Here is a 25,093-nt window from a genome sequence, read left to right as displayed (position 1 = left end):
GTCCTTGTTGAGCTATTTCTCATTTTTATTTGTCATGTGTCATAAGCCAAAGCATGTGGTTTTATTGCCATGTTGAACTGTCATCCATTATTTTCATTGAATGCCCTATTTCATAAAGTTACTCATTATTAAAAGATTATTAATAATGAGTAATTATACTGGAAACTGCTCATTTTCAGCCCAGTTAATTGCTAGGTCTGTTTTTAATCATTGTTTTGACCATGGGCTAGAGATGAAACGGTAACCGGTTTCACGGTAAACCGCGGTAAAATTAATGACGGTTAGTAGTACCGTTTGAACTTTAAAGTACCGTTAAAACCGCGGTCGATTACCGCGGTGTGAAAAACTCGCTTTACAGAGTCAAACAAAGGCAGAATCATCTCTCAGACGCAGCTCTGTGGGAGAGAAGAGAGAACATGGCGGAATGTAGTGACAGAGATTCCGAGATACTTCAGCCTTCTAAGAAGACCAAGTCTGACGTTTGATCATATTTTGGGTTTTATAAGAATACAGAAGGAGAGTTAATTGAAGATGACCACCCTGTCTGCAGAACAGGCCGAAAGAAAATAGCGGCGAAAGGGGGCAACACATCAAACCTTACGAGTCATCTTTGCGACCACCACCCGCTACTTTTTAGAGAATGCAAGGTCAACTTTAATGGAGAAGTCTGTGGGGACTTCGAAGTAGAAGGAATGTCATGGTCTGTGTGGTTTAACTTATGCTTATGGTTCGTTAATAATATAAAATGAAGCTTTTAGCGTCAAAAAAAAAAAAGAAAAACAATCGGTGAATCAACTGTGAATCGAAACTAAAGCCTTTAACACATATTTCTGTTGAGCAGTGTCTCCAAAATGAGCTCTGAGTTAACAGTCACACAAGCTCTGGAACGAGACGCTGCAAAAGTTCAATCTGCACAGCTCCCCTTTCTCGCTTGCAGTGTTTACTTTCTGAGAAGAGAATAACACTGTCTCAAATCACTGTGTCCCCTACATAGTGCGCTACTGTTCAAACAAACACAATCATCATTAACAAGCAGTTGAGTTTTAAATAGGGAATTAGTAACCTGTTGTTAATGTTGATTATAGATGACTTAGTCGAACATTTCCTGCACTCTTTGGGTGAAGGATTTGCTATTTCATGATCTACGAAGTGCACTACATAGGGAAGATAGTGTGCTTTGAGACGGGACCTCGCGCGAGTAAACGCTGTGCCGCTTTTGGGAAAAGCAGAGTTTCAGAGATTAAACTTTAGGAGTGTTTCTGCCGCAGCTCAGATGCATGTTAATTTTAAGTTATGTTTTAGTTTTAAAATGCTTTTAGAGAAGCAGCTCCACAGGTGAAGACACACTGTGTGAGTTCTACACTGTCTGCAGCTCACAGCGCGGTCATGCAGTTCCTCTGTGATTTTGGCTGTTTTTCCTGGTGCACTGTATTGATTAGGGGTACAGCGCCACAACGGCACAATAATGCTGCAGTTGCAGTTCGGACAGAAATCCCCCGAGTGCAGCACTTCTTAGAAGTAATAATTTTCCATTAAGACCCACCTCAGAGTTGGTGGAGATTTAATTCTCTATGCAGGGAAATCCCTAATTATTGTAATTAATAATAATAATAATAATAATTACAGCAGTAATAATAATAATTTACAACAGTAATAATAATAGTAATGGTGAAACGAATTTCAGTTTGTGTATCTTTCGCTTTTGAACAATATTGCGATAATATCGATAATCGTGATAATTCTGGTCATGATAATCGTGATATGAAATTTTAATATCGTTTCATCTCTACCATGGGCACAACTAAGTTACTGTTTCTCAGTAGATTTGCTCTGTTTGCTCACTTTTTTGGTTCATTTGAAGCAGAAAGCTCTCTGGCATTTACTATGTACAAGGATTAAAACTATAAAGAATTATGAATTTTGCAATATGGCATTCATGTTTATAAGATGCATTTAATGTATTTAAAATGTGTCAAGATGGAAAACATCCAAATTAATATAATTAATTTGGGATCACTGTGTTCCTTTTGCAGCTGGACTGTTGTATAGCTCTCTTTGGACAGCAATGATATGCCTCTGAGTGAAAAAAGGAAAATGGGTCTTAGAATCCAGAAGGCAATTCAAAGGTCAGCAGATGTTGCAAAACCGAAGTCACAACAACCCTGACATGAAAGAAAATGAGTGAATAGCGCACTTGTTTTATCTTGGCCATGTTGGTGCCCAACATGGGCTTTAGCTGTTAGCGCTTTCAAGCAATAGTACAATTAGTAGTGCATTCTGACACATTATCCCAACATTCTAAATTCAGAAGTGCTTTGCCTGGTTATGGCCTGTCTGTCTGTTTGCTTGCATGAGTCTTGTCATTCTCTTTTGATCCCTCATCCACAACCTGTTTATTAATTGCATTGGTAGTTTTCCATGTTGTTCTCTGTAAAACCATTGACATGGTTGTAGGTGAAACGTCCAGAATCTGTTACAGAGAAATGCACACCTAGCACCAACTATCAGGCCAAAGTCACATGGGCTACATTCACATTACAAGCCTCATTGCTCAAATCTGATTTTTTGCTTGGATCTGACCTCTCTAACACGATGGTTCACACTCGTTTAGGTAAGTGACTCAAATCTGTCATGTAAATGATGTAAATGAACTGGCGTCCTGAAATGACCTGCATGCACATCCTAATCAGTAAGGTCAACAGCAAGAACAGCAGCCTTCAACAGCTCTAGAGGTAAATGACCAACAATAACAAAGTTTTTGCCAAAAAGTTGATTACTTGTAGAATAACACATGGCAGCATAAACTGAATTCATGAAACTGACATTATCAAGGTCTTTTCAAAACACCTTAAAAGGGGCTCAAAGTTTTACCAAAAGGAAGAGAAAAAGCAAAATGGAGAAAACGTTGGAAGTCTTCATATACAAAATTGCTGAAGCCCTGAAGAATGATGACACAGATGTTCTTCTCAATATGCATAAAGCACAGCATGAGCATAAAATTAAAATGGACACTGCTGACAAAGGCTCTCACACAGACAAACCACCCCTATAGCTTCTGCCCAACCTTCTCACATCCTTATAGACAGTTTCACCCTCCACCTTTTAACAACCTTAGCCAATCTCCAGTTTTCCCCCACAATTTGGCTTCCGTCCCACTTTCTCAAGGATGTGGCTCAGCCACTAACCTTCAGCCAGGAATCAGGACCCTCACAGGGTTCATGTGGTGATGCCAGTGTTCTTGCAGTCCACCAGCAGCCTTTTCTGAATTCCCAACCAATCCCCCAATCCATTCTCCAGAGAAAAGCTAAATTCAATAGAGCCATGTTTTGTAGAGCATCTTCTAAGTTAAAAGTTTTGCACTAGTTTATTGCAAGGTGTAAAAACATTTTTTAAAGAGATTTTTCATTTTTGCATGGTGTGCATGAAAATGCACAAAAGGAAAAACTTGTTTTTCAGTATGTTAAAAAAAAATAGTTTTCTGAAAAATGCCATGTTTTAAGTGTATTCCCTGTTAAAGATGTGCTAAATTATTTTCATGTAAAAATTAAAGCATAGGAAAGAGGGCCTTTTCATGCACATTTCAGACGCATGATACACTGTAATTTGGATATTATAACAGGCAATCCTTACCAGTATATGTAGTCCATGACACTGGAAAATCACAGAGAGCCATCTTTACTGTTGAAATAATTGGTGTGATTGTTCTCAGGGGCAGTGATGAAACTCAAACTCATCAGAATGTAAAACGTGTGAACGTGGTCAGTGTGTCTAATAAACTGGCAATTTCTAAACACCAAATGAATGGGTGGTTCTGCTGTAGGCTGAATAGACATATGGTCATCTGTGTTTATGGTTAAGATAGCATATCCATATTGAATTCAAAACAGGCTGTTTTGCAGCTTAGTTTCTGTGAACTGAGGAGTTTACACGATGCATACATAGTAACCAAGTAAACATTTTTGCAATCAAACTCAGGTTTTTATAATAAAAATATATTTCACCCAAGAAATCATGTCTTCATGATTTCATCTGGGCTAAGAGGAAGATTGTATAATTGTGATTTGTCCATCACATTCCTTTAAAGTGCTAACCATCATGGACAAAAAAAAATTAGGGATTAACATTTTCAGACGTTCAGGAGGTTGTAACAGTGTATCTCCTCATCCGTATATTTATTTCGGCAACTTAATTTTTTTTTAACTTCACCCATAATATGTTTAGAGAAACAGTCATTATAGCAGGCTAACTGGAATTTTTTCATGTAGGTTATAAATGAATAACAGATTCGCTGCTATGAAGTGAAATGCCCTGGCTTCATTAACGTCACTGGACAGTTTGCTCTCCTTTATGTAAACACAAATGGACTGCTCAGCAGTTGCGCTCGATACTGCAAAATGATACTGCAAAATTTGGTATCAATCCAATACCAAGTAAATATAGGGCCAGTATCGGCGATACTGATACTTTTTACTTATAAAAACAGTTTACGTACTTTTATGCAGGGGAGAGCAGTGTGTCATGGTCAATGAGGTGAATCTTTCATCAATATGCTAAATCTGAATACATTTTCATGACCACCAAGTGATTCTGTGATTTTTGCTTTAATTAGTTAATCATGTGCATGTTAAAACCCAGGACAGCCAGGTTTTTAGGCATTTTTTTATTACTGTAATGAACTTAATTTACAAACATGAATTTTGCACAAATTTACTACTGGAGAACAGTGAATGTTTTAAAACGTACATTCTTCTTTCTCTCAGTCTGTGTTTTCGTTTAGGAACAATTAAATAATAACAAGATATAATTTCTCCATTGCATTGCACTTCTCCGGCTTTTTGTAAAATAAACAAAGAGCACAAAATTATTACTGGAGAACGAATGTTTTAAAAAAATTAATAATAATTTCAGTCAGAGGTTTTTGTTCAAAAACAATAATATAAGCTACTTGGATAATCGTTGCCTTTTTAAAAGGACTCTGCCAGTGACCTCTGTCTCTGTGCCGGGGGTTTAGGTCTCTCTCTTCGTTTCTTTTGTAGGTCGGCGTTCTCTTTTTCGTGGTTTTTCATATGTTCATATGTTTTGGTGTTGCCACAGTAGCTAGCAGCCTTCTTATATTATACATCACAGTTTGCAAGGTTTTCATTTACAGCCATAAAATATCTCTACACAACGCTCCTCTTTCTCTCTAACATGCTCTCAGTCATTGCAGCCTAGAAGTGTCTGCTCTCGTCGCCGCTGAATCACGTGACAGCACGACAACAACACAGCAGAGCAGAGGAGGAGTATGGAGTCAAAAAAGGGTCAAAAGATTTTGCGCTTGTAAAACGATATTCACAAATGCACTGAAATTTGTAGTTGTGTTTTGGCAACTGAATACACGTAAATCAAATTCACAAATGCGTAAAAAATATTTTAAATGAATAGAACAGATTTTTATATGTGTAAAAAGGATTAGCATTTGTAAATGAAACGCTGTGAATGTGTGAATCATTACTATTATTTACATTGTGCCAAAATCACATGAAAAGTTTTAAGTTCCAAGTGTGACGGTACAAATCCACGAACACGTCTCCCTTTCTGTTTGTGTTAAGCTCTTTTTACAAGTACGGATTTTTGACCCTGTTTTGACGGCAGTTTGCAAAGCTTTGACTGACAGCAACCATGTAAGGTGGAACGGGAAGGTAAGGTGGAATGTTAGGTAACAGAACAAAAACTATGGGCATTTGCAGTCCGGTCCGCAGTTAGGCCACTTTATTTTGCCTCTCGTTCGACCCAGGCGGCCGAGCTCAGGAATCGCTTCCCGCCTTCGTGCCTCTCGTGGCCGTCATCGACGTCCTCCTCCGTCGTCACTCGCGCACGTCGGCGGTGTTCGGGATTCGCGCACCGCCCCCCCCACTCACTTGAGGTTCTCCTCTCCCCGCCGTCCTCGCGGGGTTTCTTCGTTCAGAGTTGGGGCCCCGCATGACAATATAATTATATTAACATAACTGACTGCAAAGTAAAATGTCCATAGTTTTTTGTTCTATAACCTAACATACTGCTATAATCAGATAATTATATGTCCACATATGCCCTCGGTCGAGGTGCCATTAGAGGCGGGTACCAACAATTTACCAAAGCATTGAGTGACAGCAACCAGTCAAGGTTGTGATTGGTTAAGTCAAACTGGCTTTCTGATTGGACCCGTTCAAGCTTTCCCATTGGTCCATCAGTTTGCCGGCAAAACAGGGTCAAAAATCCGTACTTGTAAAAAGAGCTTTACACAAACAGAAAGGGAGACGTGTTCATGGATGTGTACTGTCCATAGATATACATGCCTAGATGCCGCGTTGTCTGTTGATCTCTGTTTGAGGCGATACGTCTGCGCATCCGCCATGCTGGAGCGGTCAAGATCCGTTTGTGAACAAATTCACTTGTATTGAGAGATGACGAGTCTCAGGATTAAATCGGCCACAACTTTCTTATTACTCAGCCGATTTTCACCTAATTTGTTTTGTTACAATGTAATGAATGACTTCTAATCTTAATACACATTAAAATAAAAAAACCCCTCCAAAACACAGTAAGAAGGACGAAGCTAAAGCTGGCTTCCTATTCGCCAGCTTCTTGTTCGAATTTTCCCGTTCCACCTTAAATGGTGCAGCATTCACTTTCTGGTGCCTGAAGCTGCACCATGTAAGGTGGAATGGGAAAATTCGAACAAGAAGCTGGCTGATGTACCATTTAACCTTTTCAACTTCTTGGGACCACCGGTGGTTCCAAAACGCACTTCGTCATATTCTTAATAACTTTTTATAGTTCATAAGCTACATTCAAAAGGTGGGTATCATATGAGAGCTGTAACTGTCTTCTTTCCAGTCAAATAGATGGGTAGTGTAATTTTAAACCCTAATAATAAAAGAAGCTGAACTTTTTTCTACTGAAACTTGACTTATTTTTCTATAAACTATAAACAGATGGTGTCTCTTCAGTGATATGCTCTGTAAAAATTATAAATATATATATATGTGTATAATCATAAAACACATTTTCTGTTAATTTGAGGGGAGCTTGTACAAAAAATAAATAAATAAATAAAATAAAAATTTACATTTATTGCATGCAGTTACTGAATAATTTGCCTAACGATTTGGTCATCTAAATTCAGATGGAAAAACCAAAATATACCCTAGTGAATTAAGGTGGAACAGAAAATTTCGAACAAGAAGCTGGCTGATGCACCATTTAAGGTGGAGCAGGAAAACTTACCTAGCTACAAAGCATTAACCATAATTGCAAATAAATAACTACTACATAAAGTTAAGATCGCCTGAATAGACTATTAAATGAAATAAACTTAATATAAAACCAGAGGAAAAACAATCACATTAACAGGTTCTCTGTGCATCACCAACCACACGGCCGTATCTACACATAAACGTCACACAAACAATAAGCATCACACAAACATGAGCGTGGATCGCTGCGTTCCCTCCGTTATATAATCCAATCCTACTTTCTGAGTGCAATATTCTTGAAATTTTGGACAATATCTTTCTTAAACTGCCACTCTGTAATGGTACTGAAAGCAGTACAGCCCCAATGTTGACCGTCCCAAAATGGTGGCGCTGTTGACGTGCCTGGCTGGACCCAACGCGGAATCTAGGTATGTATATTTATGGTACTGTCACACTTGGAACTTTTCATGTGATTTTATGGTCTTGCACAAGATAAATAATTTGAGTAGTACTGATTCACGCTTTCACAACATTTCATTTACAAATGCCAATCTTTTTTACACATTCAAAAGTCATTTCTATGTATTAAAAATATTTTTACGCATTTGTGAATTTGATTTATTATTATTATTATTTTTTTTTTGGTTTCATATTTGCAGATTCCAAATCATTTGTGAATCTGGATATTACGTGTATGTTTCTCAAACACAACTGCAAATTTCAGTACATTTGTGAATATCGTTTTACAAGCTTAAAATCTTTTTGACCCTTTTTGACTCCATACAAGTATGACAGCGGAAGTTTTTCAGTGTGGTAGTACAAACCCACGAACACAGCTACATTTCTGATTGTGTGAACTTCTTTTTGGACCAATAGGAAAGCTTGAACTGGTCCAATCAGAAAGCGAGTTTGATTTATCCAATCATAACCCTGATTGGTTGCTGTCAGTCAAAGCTTTGCAAACTGTTGGCACGCGCCCATTTTTTGACTCCATAGGGTTTGTTTATCTGAAAAATACTGGAATAAATGAGAAAGAGGTGTGTGTGTGTGTGCTATTCAGACAACTTAAATCATGGAATATGGGAGGCAAATCCAGCCAAAAAAAGAAATTAAAATTAAAACCATAAAATGTAAATGCAAACCTCTTTCTGCCATTTCTTTTTCCAAACATCTGCAAAAATATCCTGCCAAAATTGAAAATGAAATAAAATACCTACATTTGCAATTTCATTTTTCACATGAGCACGACCCATTTGTGACAAAAATAAAAATAAATGTAAAACAGCTATTTGTCATTTCATTTTAGTCGTTATTCTGGGTTTTTCATGGCCAAATCTAAGATGAAAAAACTAATGGAGAATGAAAATCCAGTCACTTTGGTTTTGGCTTTTCTTCATGAAATGCAGAATACGTGTCAAAACTAAAATCAAAATGCAATGTTCTTATTTCTTTTTCATGACGACAGGCTGCATATCTGACAAAATGAAAATGAAAATGCAAAATGGATAAATCAACAGCAAAGTGACAGTTTGTGATTCAGTTTTCGGCGTGGACGCGCTATAAGTGTTAGAATGAAAAGGCAAATGCAAACGAACGTCGGCGCCACCTGCTGGACATTTACTTTACATTTTCCACCCAGTGCTAATTAACATATATTTGCATGTTGTTCAGTTTGAAAACGAAAACGAAAAGTGGAAAATGTAAAGTAAATGTCCAGCAGGCGGCGCCGACGTTCTTTTGCATTTGCCTTTTCATTCTAACACTTAAAGCGCGTCCACGCCGAAAACTGAATCACAAACTGTCACTTTGCTGTTGATTTATCCATTTTACATTTTCATTTTCATTTTGTCAGATTATGCAGCCTGTTATGAAAAAGAAATAAGAACATTGCATTTTGATTTTAGTTTTGACACATATTCTGCATTTCATGAAGAAAAGCCAAAACCAAAGTGAAGCTTGGATTTTCTTTCTCCATTAGCTTTTCCATTTTAGATTTGGCCATGAAAAACCAGAATAACGACTAAAATGAAATGACAAATAGCTGTTTTACATTTATTTTTATTTTTGTCACAAATGGCTCGTGCTCATGAAATTGCAAATGTAGGTATTTCATTTCATTTTCAGTTTTGGCAGGATATTTGCGCAGATGTTTGGAAAAAGAAATGGCAGAAAGAGGTTTGCATTTACATTTTATGGTTTTAATTTTAATTTCTTTTTTGGCTGGATTTGCCAACAGAGACAGAAAGGTAGCTCTACAGCCTTTTGCTTGTGATGTCTTATGTCTTATGAAGTGGAGTTCATGGTTGTCGATTATTTAAGTTGACTGTCATTTGCGCAGTTCGAATCCTGCCGTCCAGGGGATTTAAAGGAAGACTTTAACACTGCTTCTTTGCGCACAGATAATGTAATCACATCTCCTTTTACAACATGAAAATGCCATTGCTGTAGTTTTTTTCTGAGTGTTGTTTTCCCCCTAGCGAAAGTCAATTTGGTAATTTGGATGATTTGTTTTTTATCAACTTACTTAGGAATGGCCCAAAGTGATGTTAATGACTTCCGCGCCATTCAGATGTCCTTCTTTCTGCGCTGTAAGGAGCTCTCGCTCCGAGAGATGGCTCTTAGCGCTGGCCTGGAGTCCGATGTCTTTCTCAAAGCTCACAGACTCATTAGAGGTAAGCCGAATGATGTGCAATGTGCTTGCATGCTCTAATACGCAAAAATGTTGTACTATGTTGTCTGTTTTGTAGAGCTTTTGAGCAATTTTTATAACGCAGCTTTACAAAAAGTCGGTTCTAGACATCAGATACATCAACCCACCTAATATGGCATGTTTTAATTTTCAGCCCCCTGAAACCAAAATATCAACGTCACACAAAAGCACAGTTAAAAATATGTGCAAAATCTGACAGCCTGACACTAGGCATTAACTATTTAAATGTTTTCTTGTTTTTTGGTTTCCATGAAAAACAATCAACAGACCATTGTAATAGATGTACCGGTGATAGTTTCAAATGACATTTTACCATTTTTTAAATTTTATACTGTATTGAAATAGTTAAACTCAATCATTAGTAGTACCTTTTCAATGTGTAAATTAGCTGTCAGTCAATATAGTGTATAATAAAGTGAGACTAACATGGTTAAAGCCTCTGCTTCTGGTAGGCTTCCTAACTGCTGCATTCTGGACTAACTGGAACTATTTACTCTCCAGTGACCAGTGAGATTGTGAAGGTCAGCTCTGCTGTGGTGAACACTATGATAGCATCACTCTTGCCTTTCAAAGCCATGAGGGTGGCCTGCAGGTGAGAAAGGAAAGTGACAAGACTGGTAATGAAGGACAATCTCTGGCAGCCTCCTTTTTTAATGGGATCAAGTATAGTAAAATGGTAAAAATCTTGGATTATCATCATATCACAGTGTATGCATTGTATTGCATTGTTGCATTGTGACTGGCATGATAGATTGTTTGTGACATATTAGCTTGTGGCTAGAACATCAAGGTGGGATACTGCAAAGCACAGCTTTTGTTTCAAATATTACACTTTTATAATTTTGAGTGCTCTAAAAAAGAAAGAAATTTCAGCCACTCCTTAATTTTGCTGAATTAAACCCCTTTGGTAGATAGGACAGATTTTTATAGCCAGCTAGGAGACTTTCTATTTAAGAATATTCACCCACTTTTCCTTGCAGAACTCTTCTGATTCAATATTCTTGGCTGTCACACAACCCCAAAGCGTTATAGATCCACCCCCATTCTTAACAGGTAGCAGGGTGTTTTCTTCATCAAATGCTATTTCGTTTACTTTCTTCAAACATACCTTTGGTGACTGTGGTCAAAAATCTTCATTTTTACGTCATCAGTTCATAGCACTCATTTACAAAATGCCTCTGGCTTATCTACAAGTTATTTTATACACTTGAGGCGTAGACTTCTGTGATAATGTTGCAGATAAGTTTTCCTTATGATGACTCTTCCATGCAGATCATGTTTGTGCAAGCAACGTTGTACCACCACTTCTTGTCAGCTGAAGATTCCTGCAGGTCCTTTGCTGTTATATTGGGGTTTTGGGTTGCCTTTTAGGCCTGCATTTGAGCAGCTCAGAGAGTTTTTTTGGAGAGCTTCTGTGACTTTCACAGCTCCCCTTCACTGCCATTTCTTTTAATGTTAAATTTGCAGAAATGTTTTTTTAATAGTTTGCTGCATAAGTTTTGTTTACTTCTATCATATCAAAAATCAACAAAATGTATATGTGGATTATCTTCAGGCACAATTCAAAGACTCTTATGACAGAAACTAGATTTGCAGCTCACTATCACCTGATGTAAAGTCAGAACAATGGTCTTGACAGCTGGAAAGGCTCATTGCTTTTAGCATTAATATTTGTGTTGCTAAAACTGCTAAATCATTAAATGATGCACTTGAGTTTGAAGAGTTGAAATAATTAATTTTTATTAATGAATTGATTATTTTCAATGAATGCAAAATACAGTGTGAAACAGTATGAAAACTAAAAGCCACATTCATAAATTTCATACACTTAAGCTGGTGAACACTGATTCCAGAGTGCAACTGAATATAAATGGGCTTTCATGTCTCTTTGTGTCAACACTGAATTTAGGCAGATAATGAAAATACACATTCAGGCATTTTATTTAAATAATATAGAATTGTTTTTATAGGTTAACATATTATGTGAACAATACATTCGACACAGTCAAGTACTTCATGATTGTAGTTGTCTGTTTGGTGACCTAGTAGACCGGTTGCTGAAAATGACAAAGGGCAATTCTGATTACAAACATGGCATGTGTTTGGCATCCATTGCACTCCGCTAACAAAAACATGTTAAAGGGGAATTCCATCGATGTTTCAAAATTTCTTAGTAACTTGCAGACTCTGATTTCTTTACAGTGATGATGACAGGTTAGGAACCAGACGTCACAATGTCTGCAATGCATTGAAAACAAGTTTTACATGTTGACAATGGTACAATATAGGTAAATTAAAAAAAAAATCTTTGGGTACTGTTTGGCCTTACAACACACTGCACACACTTTATTTATTTATTTATTTTTAAAATACATTTTAGGTTAAAATGTCTTAAAACTATCATTAAACAATGTGTCAGGCTTCAGAAAACACACTGGTAACCATTTTATGTAATAACTTTCTATGAGGTAGTTTTTAGAGGAATTAAATGCTTGAACAAAGCATTTCACATCAAACCACTGTAAATGACATTGTTAACATGTTAAGAGTAATTATTCAGAATTAATTATTCAGATATTTCTAAAAGTATTTAATCCTGAAGACTTTAAATATTTTACATCACATTCTTGAATTTAGTTTGCGATCAGTGCTTCATCACAGTGATGGACATTGTCAATCCCTCTGCTTCCCTTACTTTTTACTACTAGTTTATGTAACAGTTTGATGACTGTGGAGCCACAGATGCACAAAATGTAAACACTTGTAGAATCATAGTGCTGCACATATGGGTAAATGTATGGAATGATTTTTGTACTGTAGATTACACCATTTATAATTAAAGTTTTCTCTCTCAGTGTATCAATGTCGATTATGAACTGGGCTTACATGGGCTTCCAGTTTTTGGGAACTATGTTCACATGAGGTTTAAATGTTATTTAAAATCAAGCATCTTTATGACAACAGAATGCTTGAGATTCAGTTAAATACTACCAATGTATAACCCCATTTCCAAAAAAATTGGGAAAATGTATATAAAAACAGAATGCAAGGATGTGCAAATCATTGAAACCCTATTGGTAATTGAACATAGTACAAATATAACATATAAAATGTTGAAACTGAGAAATTGTTTTATTTTTTTAAAAATTGTAGCATACATATTAAATTTGATGCCAGCAACACTTTTCAAAAAAGTTGGGACAGGGGCAATTTTTACCACTGTGTTGCATCACGTTTTCTCAATCTTGCTTGATTTCAGCTGCTTAACAGTTCAGGGAATGTGATTTTGTATCGTCTTGCTGAAATTAGCTATGCCTTCCCTGAAAAACACATTGTCTGAATGGTAGCATATGTTGTTCCAAAGCATGTATATAACCATTCAGCATTAATGGTACCTTTACAGAGGTACAGTAATGCACCTCTATACCATTTCGGATGCTGTCTTTTCAACTGTGCACTGAAAAGAAGCTGGCTGGTCCCTCTCCTCTTTAGCCCAGAGGACGTGGTGTCCATGATTTCCAAAAAGAATCTCAAATTTTATTGGACCACAGGACACCTTCCAATTCAACTCAGTCCATCTTAAATGAACTCGGGCTCAGGGAAGTCGAAAGCATTTCTGGATCCTGTTTATATATGTTTTTTTTTTTGCACGGTAGAGTTTTTACTTGCAATTGTGGATGCTGCGATGAATGGAAGTGTTTCGGAAGTGTTGCTGAGCCGTGATGCAGTGACTTCCACTGCAGAATCATGTCTGTTTTTAATGCATTGTCACCCAAAGGCCCAAAGATCATGGCCATCTGTTAAATATTATTTTATTTCATTTTACTTTATTTGTTCCTTATTAACTTTGTAACTTCTCTTAAACCTTTTCCCTGTTTTTCCCTTGCCTTTTTGTATTAATCTTGTTTGCATTTTGTATGTCTCTCTTGGGTGATGTGTGGGGGCTGTGGAGAGCAGTCCTTTGTCATTTAACGACCTGCAATGGTTAGCCTCTCTCATATCTGGTTATCTATAGCTCCCCAATCTAGCAATGCCATTTGCTGATGGTGATATCTCTGAGACATCCTGGTTCCTAGGGTGGGCCTCAGCACCTCTATTTTAATTACAAAGGTAGAGGCAGTTGTCCATTCCATGGGGGATATATGGGCATATATTTTTCAAAAAACAATACCATTTCTCAGTTTCAACATTTGATATGTTGTCTTTGTACTAATTTCAATTAAATATAGGGTTTAAATGCTTTGCATATCATTGCATTATATTTTTATTAACATTTTGCACAGCATCCCAACTTTCGTTCTTTGATTCAGTTCCATATCCAATTATTTTACAACAATGATTTTTTTTTAAAGATGGCCAATGGGTTTCAGATAGAATTAACTTAATTTTGTCTTAAAAATAGGAAGAAAATATTTGACACCAGTTACACAGACAAACAGAACAGCACATTAACAATATTAAGGAAACTTTGCAGAGCTGCTAAGAGTGTGTAGGGACATCTTGTTTATAATGTGCAAGCAAGGACTGACTATTTCCTGGTAGTACTCCCACACCTTCTTCAAGGGGTGCCGCGGGAACTGAACTTCCTGTGTTGTAATGGGAGAAAAAGGGGGTGGGGGAAACCAAAGGATTAAACATGCCTCCCCAGGCTAAGATGATGCCACTTCAATTTCCTAATTACTTAATTCGATAAATCAGAAATATTAATAATATGTAGGTCTTGAACAATTTAAACAGTCCAAAAAAAAGCAATGAATAATGAAGCACTCACTATTGTTTACATACTGACCTTTGACCACTGCTGGAAGTTCAGTTTTCTGTGCTCTTATGTGTTCCATGTGTTCCACTGCCTGTAAAAAGAAATCTGGATGTGTGTTTGGACTAACAGAGGTTCCTTCTACTACAATGGGATATCAAACGGGAAGCAGACTAAATGCACAAATGGGGAAAGTGCCCATGCATACAGACACTAGAGCTGCTGTAGAAGCTCCCTTAGACGGTGCAATCTCAGTCTTTATTTCTGGCCCTTATTCATAAAATTTGTGAAAAATCAAGCACAGATTTTGACTGCCCTGATCAAAATCAAACTGCTCCTTGTCCGATTCTTGAAACTCTAGAAGTCTGGCTACTTTTCATTCCTCCCAGCAAAACACTACAGGGTATCCACGAACGAGTCCTCAATGAATGGGGGTGAACAGAGGTAAATGGCTAAAAATTAATTAAATATCTATGAAGTCTTTCACACTGAAATTTTATTTAATTTTGTAACGTAGAATATATGTAATTAAAACCAATAACAAATCAAGTTAATAAAAATTTAATTAAAAAAAGCAGTATCTTCCCGTTTTTCTACATCAAACAAATTTTTGGCCAGCAGGACACTGGTATTACAGCTACTTGACCCTGATCAGTTGGCAAGCTCTTCAGCTCACTAGCTGAGCAATGCATTCACTTGTGTCTATTATGTATATAAGGTAGCGTTAGACTGTAACTGGAATTAAAATATGATGATGTGTAGTGTTATTGACATTATCATTAATATGAAGACATTATTAAGTGTCAGTTTTACTCATAAAATTCTCTGATACAACATGGAAATGAACAGAGGTTTGGGTGCAACTGATGAATCCGCTTCTATGCATGGAAACATGCCCACACTGTGCCCACACATGCCCCAATCTTACCTAATGACATATGAAGGTTTAGTTCCAAAACATATTCGAGACCAATTTCAAGAATTTTTCTTTTTTCATGATATACCTTGCCTAAAACACTGGGTGCTTGAGCTATGTTATGTCAATATGTGAAATGTCTTCTACTGCAGTAGTTGAGCTATGTTTTGTATTTTATTTAGTTACTATCAGTAATATAAAGCAAAAGCACAGTGCAATATCTTTTAAAATGGATTGCATTAAAAAAAGACTTCAAAACAAGGATACATCCACTTTAAAACAAGGACTGCCTCGTGCACAAGTATTAGTATTACTATTAATCAACAGATAATACATCACAAACGTATACATACTTCTACTAGAAGTGAGTTTGACTGCACATATATATTAATGTTGAAGCTGATGAATAACAAAACTATCTGTGAAATTTGCGGGTGCAGATTTTACGATCAGATTTGACAATACGCAACTTTGATGAATAAGGGCCATTATGTTGGTCCTACCTGTAGTAGTTTGAGTTTCTGGGTCTCGAGCTGCTGTTGCTGCCTCTTTAGTTCCTGTCTCTGTTTCTGCAGGTGATCTGTTTTCTGCATCAGGTTTTTCTCCTCTCTTGCCAGGTGCTCCTCAAACTCTCTCATCTCCTCTTCAGTGTAGATTGGGTTCTGCTCCAGAGTCTGGAGAATTTACATCCGTGGGGTGGTTATTAAAAGAGGATCATACTTTTTCCTTAGGTGTCAGTATGCTTTACTGGAAAAAGACAAGTGCACAATTTGAAATGTCATGTTTCTTTTCAAAGACCATCACTGAGAAAATACTAAACAATATGTAAATTGATAAAGTAACTACAGTCAAATATACACTGTTAAGAGGGGAGAAAAAAACATACCTCCCATGCATCTGGTTCTAGAAACTCTTTCCTCCTTGTGGCAATCATGAATTCTTCTAATGTGGCAATCATGAATTCTTCAAAACCAGCCTGTCCTTGTTAGTGTCCACCTGAAAACGGGGGGTTACAACTACTTGAATATTAAATATTATATATATATAATATAAACAAACTGATTTTGTTCAGAGCATTTACCTCATTCAAAACATGCTCCCTCATCCGTAGTCTCTCTTCTTCCATCTCCACCATGTCATCTTCCTCTTGTGCGGGGTCATAGATTTTCTCAAGCTGAACATAAGGGGTCGGGGGAGAGAACACTTTTCATCTCTTTCACCTCTACTTTTTGCACACTATCATATAATACATAATGGCAGTAAAGGTTATAAATGTAAACCTCTTTGGTAAATAGTGCTTCTAACTCTTGTTCATCAAAGTAGCCATCACCATTAGGGTCTGTGAAAACAAACAGATGACTGTGATGCTGTGCACTTGTTTATTCAACTGTAATGAAGGATCTTACAGCATCTGTGGACTGATGTTGGACATGGCTTGCAATCTCCGTTCTAGTTTATCCCAAGGGTGTTCAATGGAGTTGAGGTCAGGGCTCTGTGCGGGCCAATCAAGTTCTTCCACACCAAACTCACCCAACCATGCCAGTGACGGCATGCCCTACACCACTCCATCTGACGCTTGGCATTGTGCTTGGTGACATAAGACTGTTTGGTCATGTAAACCCATGCCACAAAACTCCTGGCACATGGTTTTTGTGTTGATGTTATTGCCAGAGGAAGTCTGGAACGCTGCAGTTATTGAGTCAGCAGAGAGCGTTGGCAACTTTTATGCACTCTGCATCTCAGCACTGTAAATCTACGTGGTCTGCCACTTTGTGGCTGAGTTGCTGTGGTTACTAAATGCTTCTACTTTTCAATAATACCACTCACAGTTGATTGTGGAATATCTAGGAGGGAAGATATTTCATGAACTGACTTGTTGCAATGGTGGCATCCTATTACAGTACCACACTCCAACACTTCAGAACGACCCATTCGTTCACAAATGTTTGTAAAGGCAGACTACATGGCTAGCCTTCAAGTGAATCAGATTATAATGGAAGCTGCTCTATACTCTTTGAACCGGTAAATGATGAAGAAAGGCCTCTTAAATGGGAAATTCCATTTCTTTGGCAGACAGCGTGCTCAACAAAACTAAGGTTCTCTGTAGTTACTGTCGAGCAGAATTTAGTTATCACCGGAGTACATCCAGCCTATGATATCACATGCAAGCGAAGCACACATCTAACACCAACAGTGTTAGCTCTAGTAATATGCAACAGGCCACACTCGACAGTACTCAGCGGAAAAACAATTGGCGCGTCGGCCTCCAGCAAATTAACGGTAGCAATTGCTAAATGGACAGCCACAGCATGCTTTACACAGTGGAGGACAAAGGTCTGCGCAACGTAATTCAGATCACATTCAACGACTTAGGAGTTGTCCTCGAGAGCCATATTTGTCATTAAGATACACATGCTATATGAAACAGAGAAAACAAACATAGTCAAGGAGTTGGAGCTAATGCAATGGTTACTCTTAAGTTACTGGTGAGTGAATGAAACTCCCTCACAAGGGTTATTTTCTCTTGTTCGAGTTACATAAATTTGTATGAAGCATATTGTTTCCACACTTCTTAACATAACTTTGTTGCACTGATTAAAAAATAAAATATAATTATGATTAATCATGATTACATTTTTTTAATTGTTAAATAGTAATGCATTTACAGTGTAGCATCTGTAATGGCCGTATTATGGTTAAATGACAATGTTTTGGACTTACAGGGTGGTTGATTTTGGGGTGGTCTGCATGTTTTTTTCATTTCTCCATAGTGTTCTTCCTCTTTTTTGTGCGTTTCCTTATCTAGTGTCTTCAACCGCTCTCGCCTCTCATGCTCTTTCTTCATCTCATACTTCTTAAACTCTTCATGTCGCTCCTTGTCATAGTTCTCCAGGTCATGAGTAGCCTTCAATTACCCAGAGATGTTAAAGTGGGTCATATGCTGTTCTGTGACATAGAGAGTAACTAATTTCTCACCATAAACATACTGAGGCCTGCTGCATTTTTGAGATACAAGAACTAAAGTGTGAACATCTTCAGTTTATTCATGATCTTTATCATAAAATTTACCAACACATAAAGAACATAAATAACATAAATAAGTGCTATTTATACAAAAAGAATCTTGTTAGAGTGCATGCAATGTATCCAATGTATCATTTTATCAAGTGTACGATGTATACTATTTGTTTGTGGTGCTTTACATTACTTACAAAAAGACAGTAATAAGCAACAGTTGTGACAAATGACAAAGCACCGATGTCCATCTATATTTGTTAATAATGTCTTTATCCAGGGAATACCAGGCTAGGTCATCATCGTATGAGGTTTATTAGCATTGTTTGAGAAAAGACTTTCATCCAATAAAAGGCATTTTGGGCTGCTTTCACAGAATATGTCTTGCTGCCACAGGTACGTTTTGCATTATTATAAAACACTTGAATGATAAGCTGAGAAACGAACCTGTGAAGTGGTAAGTTTGCTGTTAACTCAGAATAGGCAGAACAAGCAAAAATCTATTGCAACTCATGCTCATAAATGATTTTTTTCCATAAAATTACTACATTTCTGAATCTGACTTCATCAGTCTTCAGCTATATAAAGCTATATTAACACTGTAGGCTTTAAAGCCAACCCGAAATCAAAACTAACTTTTTTTTTTACCTTGTTAGATCATGTCCCAGGTGATTTTAAGAGCAATTCATTAAAAAGACAAAATTCTCTCTTACACCCAATTGTTCTGATTTTTGCCTACATCTTTTGAGTGTAATGTCACCATGCATAATATTAACCAATAATATTATGCTTCACCTCTCCCTCTCACCAACTTCACCAATCATCCAATTAAAATGCTCAACTAGAGCCCATCGATCTCTAACAGCTAAACCAAAAAACCCTGCCGCTGCTCCAAGGTCTCTGATAGTCAAGTTTGTGGGCTATTCAGTGAAAGAAGCATTTCTGAGACAAGCATGGAGTCAAAAACAGGTTCTCTACAACACAGCCGATCTATTTTGATCACGAGTACTCCCCGGAGTTACAAAAGAAGAGAGCGCGGGTGCAGGAGGTAATTAAACAGCTAAAGCAGAAAAGCATCAAGGCCAAGTGCATTTACCCGGCACAGCTAAAAATATTCACAGAATCTGGCGAGAAGACCTATCCTACATAGCCTTAGTAAATACAGTGCAGTGTCAGGATTTAAGGTTAATACAAATAAATCTGAAGCCATGATGATAGCTGGAGAATGGCCTTTCCAACTAGATGATCTGGTATCTTTTAGAAGGTCTGAACATGGATAGATATCTTGGTATTTTTCAACACCTGAAACAACATAACTATTCTCTTAAAACTATGACAAGTTGACTAAAGAAATAAAAAAGATCTAAATAGATGGGATACACTACCCCTATCACTTTTTGGCAGGATAGAGTCGGTGAAAATGAATATTTTACCAAGTTTACTCTTTTTATTTCATTCTCTACCTGTTTTAGTACCACAGTCTACATTCAAGCTGCTAGGGAAATGGATATCAAAATTTATTTGGCAAAACAGGAGACCAAGAATCCGATTGAAAATGTTAATGTCTTCAAAAGAGAAAGGAGGTCTGAATTTACCCAACTTAAAACTCTACTACTGTGTGGCCCAGCTTCGAGCAGTGGTGGCATGGATGGTCAATGACTTAGAGAATAGATAGGTCTTTATTGAACAAAACTCTATACCAGGAATACCATTATCTATTCTTCCATTCTTAAATCAACAATCTTGAAAAAATTAAAATAAATAATGTATGGATTAAATGCACATTGAAGGTATGTGCTTCAGTTCAAAAGCAGTTAAAGGGAGCTATAGTTTTGTCACGGGTGATGCCTATTTTAGGAAATATGGAATTTCTTCCTTCCATATGGGATAATGCGTATAAAAGATAGGCGGAGAAGGGTCTAAAACAATTAACCAATTGTTTGATGGGAATATATTTAAATCTTTCTCACAACTCCGGGACAAATTTGCTCCGCCATCAAGTGACTTATTTAGATACTTACAAATTAGACATTATATTACAAAAAACACAAACTGGGATATTATTAAAAGACAACCAACCAATATAGAAACCTGTTTTACACCTTGCATCAAAAAAAAAAACGAATCTCTCATATCTACAAAAAACTAATGATCAACTGTCAAGACAACACTTTACATATCAAAGGACAATGGGAATTGGAGCTGAATACAGTAGTGGAGGACGAAGTTTGGGAAACTGTATGTTCCAGATGTCACGGGGGGTGGGGAGCCAGCCATGGAAAGAATTTGATTGGAAGCTTAAAATGAGGTATTTCAGGACCCCACTGGTTGCATGTGTTTTTTTTTTTTAATTCTACCAATAAATGCTGGAGAAACTGTGGTATGGTCAGTGATCATACTCACGTCTTCTGGGATTGCTCAAAAATAAAGACATTCTGGAAGAATATTAAAGCGGAGTTGGAGAAAATTCTGCAAGTTCATATTCCCATGGACCCATTATTGTTCTTGTTCGAACACATGTTTACCAATGAGTGTGTACCACTGTTAAATACCGCATGTTTTGTTGATGGTTGCAAGAAAATTAATTAATATTAATTGGATGAAGCCTAATCCCCCAATGATTGTTCAATGGTTACAAAAAGTCAAGCATGTTTATATGACTGAACACATGACAGCCCAACTAAAATTAAAATTACCTATTCTTATAAGAAGATGAAAAACCTGCTATTGTTTACCTCAGTTAGGTTCCCCCCCCCCCGAGTACGTGTGAATATGTGTATGGAGGTATAGAATGTGTAGATGCATATGTGTTCATGTTTTGTTGTGCAACATGTATGTTAAGTGAAGCCCTAATCTCAAGGTGAGGCCCTCCCTAATGCTGTGATTCACAGTGCAGAAGTTATATGTTTTATTTGTCTAAATCACATTTACTTCAGTACTCAATTACATACATACATACATCATCTAAACCGCTTATCCTACTGGGTCGCGGTGGGGTGCTGGAGCCTATCCCAGCTGTCATTGGGCGGAAGGCAGGATACACCCTGGACAGGTCGCCAGTCCATCGCAGGGCAGACAGACAGACATACACAGTCACACACACACTCACACCTAGGGGCAATTTTAGCACGTCCAATCGGCCTGACTGCATGTTTTTGGACTGTGGGAGGAAACCGGAGTACCCGGAGGAAACCCACGCAGACACGGGGAGATCATGCAAACTCCACACAGAAATGACCCTGGTCGCCCGGCCGGGAATCGAACCCAGGCCATTCTTGCTGTGAGGCAACAGCGCTACCCACTGCGCCACCGTGCCGCCCTAATACTCAATTACATGCTCCTCTATTTGGTTAGATACACAGTTTTAGGCATGCTACTAGCATCAAATAAAAACAACTGCTTTCTAGTTAAAACCTACCGATTTAATGAGATGGTCCAAATCATCCACTTCAAATGTGTGTGGGTTCATGTAATTCAGATGCTCGAAGTGTTTCAGCAAGGCTTGGTGGTCTACTGCCATCCCTAAACAAAAATAAAAAATGGTTTATGACTTAGTTTGTTGGTACTTAGCAGCAACACCTGACATGGGCACTCCCATGAGCCCACCTATAAAATACACACACTTTTCAACCTCAATCTGTTTAAGACACTGTAATGAGAACTGTCAGATGGAAAGTTCTTTTTTTTTCACTTTTCACACACTATACATCTTCGGCGCATCATTCATTGTCTGCAGCATGTCAGTAACAGCTGATCTGATGACAAAATATTTGCATGCAAAACCTTTTACGGCATAGGTGCCTTTATACTAATTACAGATAATTTAGAAAACACAAATTTTCACCACAAAGGCAAGAAGAGCAGATTTAAGCAAAAATCCAAATAGAGCAATAACGCTTGTAATTTGAGCATAGCCTAATTGCACAAATGCCTATTTGTTTATTCTTGTTAAATGAGGCACTCCTTTTATTTTGTAGAATATTGATCTGCTGAGATCTTAGTGCAAATACAAAGTGTAAATACAAGCACTGTTAAGTATACCCACTTCTAACTGCTGTGCTACACCCACATCACCACTTCTGCAGGGTGAAAAGCTCTTTTATTAAGAGTTTGTAACCAGTCACTCTAGACGTTAGTCACAAGCCAGTTGTAAACTCACAGTATGGCTTCACTGCGACTTACATTCACATAAAGCATGTACAAATTTAATATCAGATACACAACATCACAAGAGTGAAAGTCAAATAGCATTACGGGTACCAGGCAGGTGATATATGAACAGTCTTTGATAGCTTGTAACAAGTTAATCATTGATTCTACTGAAACATGACACTATAAACATCCATTTAACCAGTATGAATTGAGCACAACATCATGACGTGTTTTGATTTCACTCAGGTACCTTTTCCTCCTTCAATGTCTTGTTTGGCTTTTATGAGGGTGTGCAGCCGGTTCACCTCCTGCCTCTTCAACTCATCCAGCTTGGTTCTCACATGATGGCTGACAAAGTTCAGCTCCTTGGCAAGCTTCCCTTGCTATTTTATAAAAACATTGAATAAGAGGTTAATCTTGTATAATCCTATTTCCTCAGACAAACAGAATCTAAAAAAATGTAGGCCACACTACTTTGATGTCCTCCATGTCTGTGTTACGGAGCTTCTCTCTGAAATGTGGATCCTTCTCCAGGAAATCAATGACTTCCCTGAGGTAGCGGTCATAGTGCAAGCCGGTGTCCTGGTTAGACATACAAAGATCTGTTCAGACAGCAGAAACGGTTAAATAAAGCCTGTTTTTTGAATGACCATAATGAATGCGGAATGCAGGTTGATTATGATTATGAAGGACCCCTCCCATCCTAGTCACTGTCTGTTCTCTCAGCTGCCGAGTGGTAGGAGGCTCAGAAGCTTAAAAGCCAGAACCAGTCGGCTCAAAGACAGCTTCTTCCCCCATGCAACCAGGCTATTGAACAGCCAGTAATCACTGCTCTGCCCAGCCCAACCCTTCCCATTACACGTACGTGCACCCACTGTACTCCCGCACTTTACTTGCATAGCTGGACTTTGAATACCTATCCAAAGACAATACTCTCCCCCTGCGCTTCCACTTAACTTCCTGTACCTTGCACTTTACTAAATACTCTGCCACCTACTGTACCATCTTCTACCTCCACACCTAGTGTGATTATTTGCACATCCACATAGCATTGTAATATCCATTACTATATATAGTATATAGTTGATTACACCCACCCTACATTCCCAGTGCAATATTATATGTCTCGGTGCAATATTATTATTTTTAAGTTATTGTGTAAGATTATATGTATATATTTTAGTTAAATTGGTTTTATCTATTCTTCTATCCTATCTATAGTTTTGTTTATCTATGTGTAAATACTGTTCTCTGCATAATTTGTGGAACTCGCACTCAAGTTTTTCACTCACCTGTGTCCCTGTACTCTTGTGATGTGACAATAAATCTGATTTGATTTGATTTGATTTGAAAAGATCTGTTTTTCTGTTTAGATTGCAAGGAAACATAACTTGACAGCCTACTCAAACAGTTTCTAAGCCTCTGTGTAGACAAGTACCCAGTGTGGTTTTCTAATGCATATGAAAAAAAACAAAAAAACAAACATAATTAATTTTATTAAACATATCAATTAAGGTAGTGTGTTTAAATGTCTTTGTTTGTTAGTGTAAAGATATGTTATGTGTTGTTTTGTGTTGGGTGCAGATTTATAGTGTTTTTTTTTTTGTATTTGGGGTTGGTCTACCGTGAAGGTGAGGCATATGGCTGGTTGTCACCTCCCCCGTGGGTTCATGCTTCTGTATGAGGAGCACTTGAATAAAGAGCACTTCTCGTGGTGGAATCATGGGCTCCCCTGTGTCTTACTCTATGCCCATGATACATAACCATCAACCACCAAAATATATTACATCTTGCTGGATGCATTAACAATGTTACAGGAAGAGAGAACTTAGGGTTAATTTAGGTCAGTGTTTGAAGATTATTAATTCATTTACTACTTGCTGCTAATCTATTGGTTGTATTGGGCCATGCATGCTTATTGTATGTTAGCACCAGTTTGCATGATACACTCCAGACATGAGATTTTGTTTTTCACATTACTTACTTCTGGGTGGCTCCAGATTTTCTTCTGGAGGGCTTATTTTGGTCTTATCCACAGCGATGGGAACAGCTTCCAAACGTACCCAGAGACACAATGCTAAAAAGCACACTGTGATATTTGGGTTTCTCCACATCTAAGTGCACACAATGATAAACTAATACATATAACATCCTTATATACACTGGTGATGTCAGTATTACTTACTTTTTAAAACCTTATTTTCACTTGTATCATTAAACAGACACTGCACAATAGATCTGTTCCAGTGATTTGGATAAGCCACGGCAAGAAAAGCTTTCTAAAACTTGGAATTTTACAATTCCTCTAGAAGGTTGAAAAAAAGTTA

The 25,093-nt window shown here is 37.5% G+C and overlaps 1 pseudogene; it reads right to left on the bottom strand.

Annotated features, from left to right (window-relative positions):
- Window positions 1-13,158: 13,158 nt before the first annotated feature.
- On the bottom strand, window positions 13,159-23,550 carry LOC118801255 (annotated as a pseudogene).
- Window positions 23,551-25,093: the final 1,543 nt, after the last annotated feature.

This window comes from Colossoma macropomum, unplaced genomic scaffold (genome assembly GCF_904425465.1).
Source record: "Colossoma macropomum unplaced genomic scaffold, Colossoma_macropomum, whole genome shotgun sequence".
NCBI lineage: Eukaryota > Metazoa > Chordata > Actinopteri > Characiformes > Serrasalmidae > Colossoma > Colossoma macropomum.
This window is presented reverse-complemented; position numbering and strand designations above follow the sequence as displayed.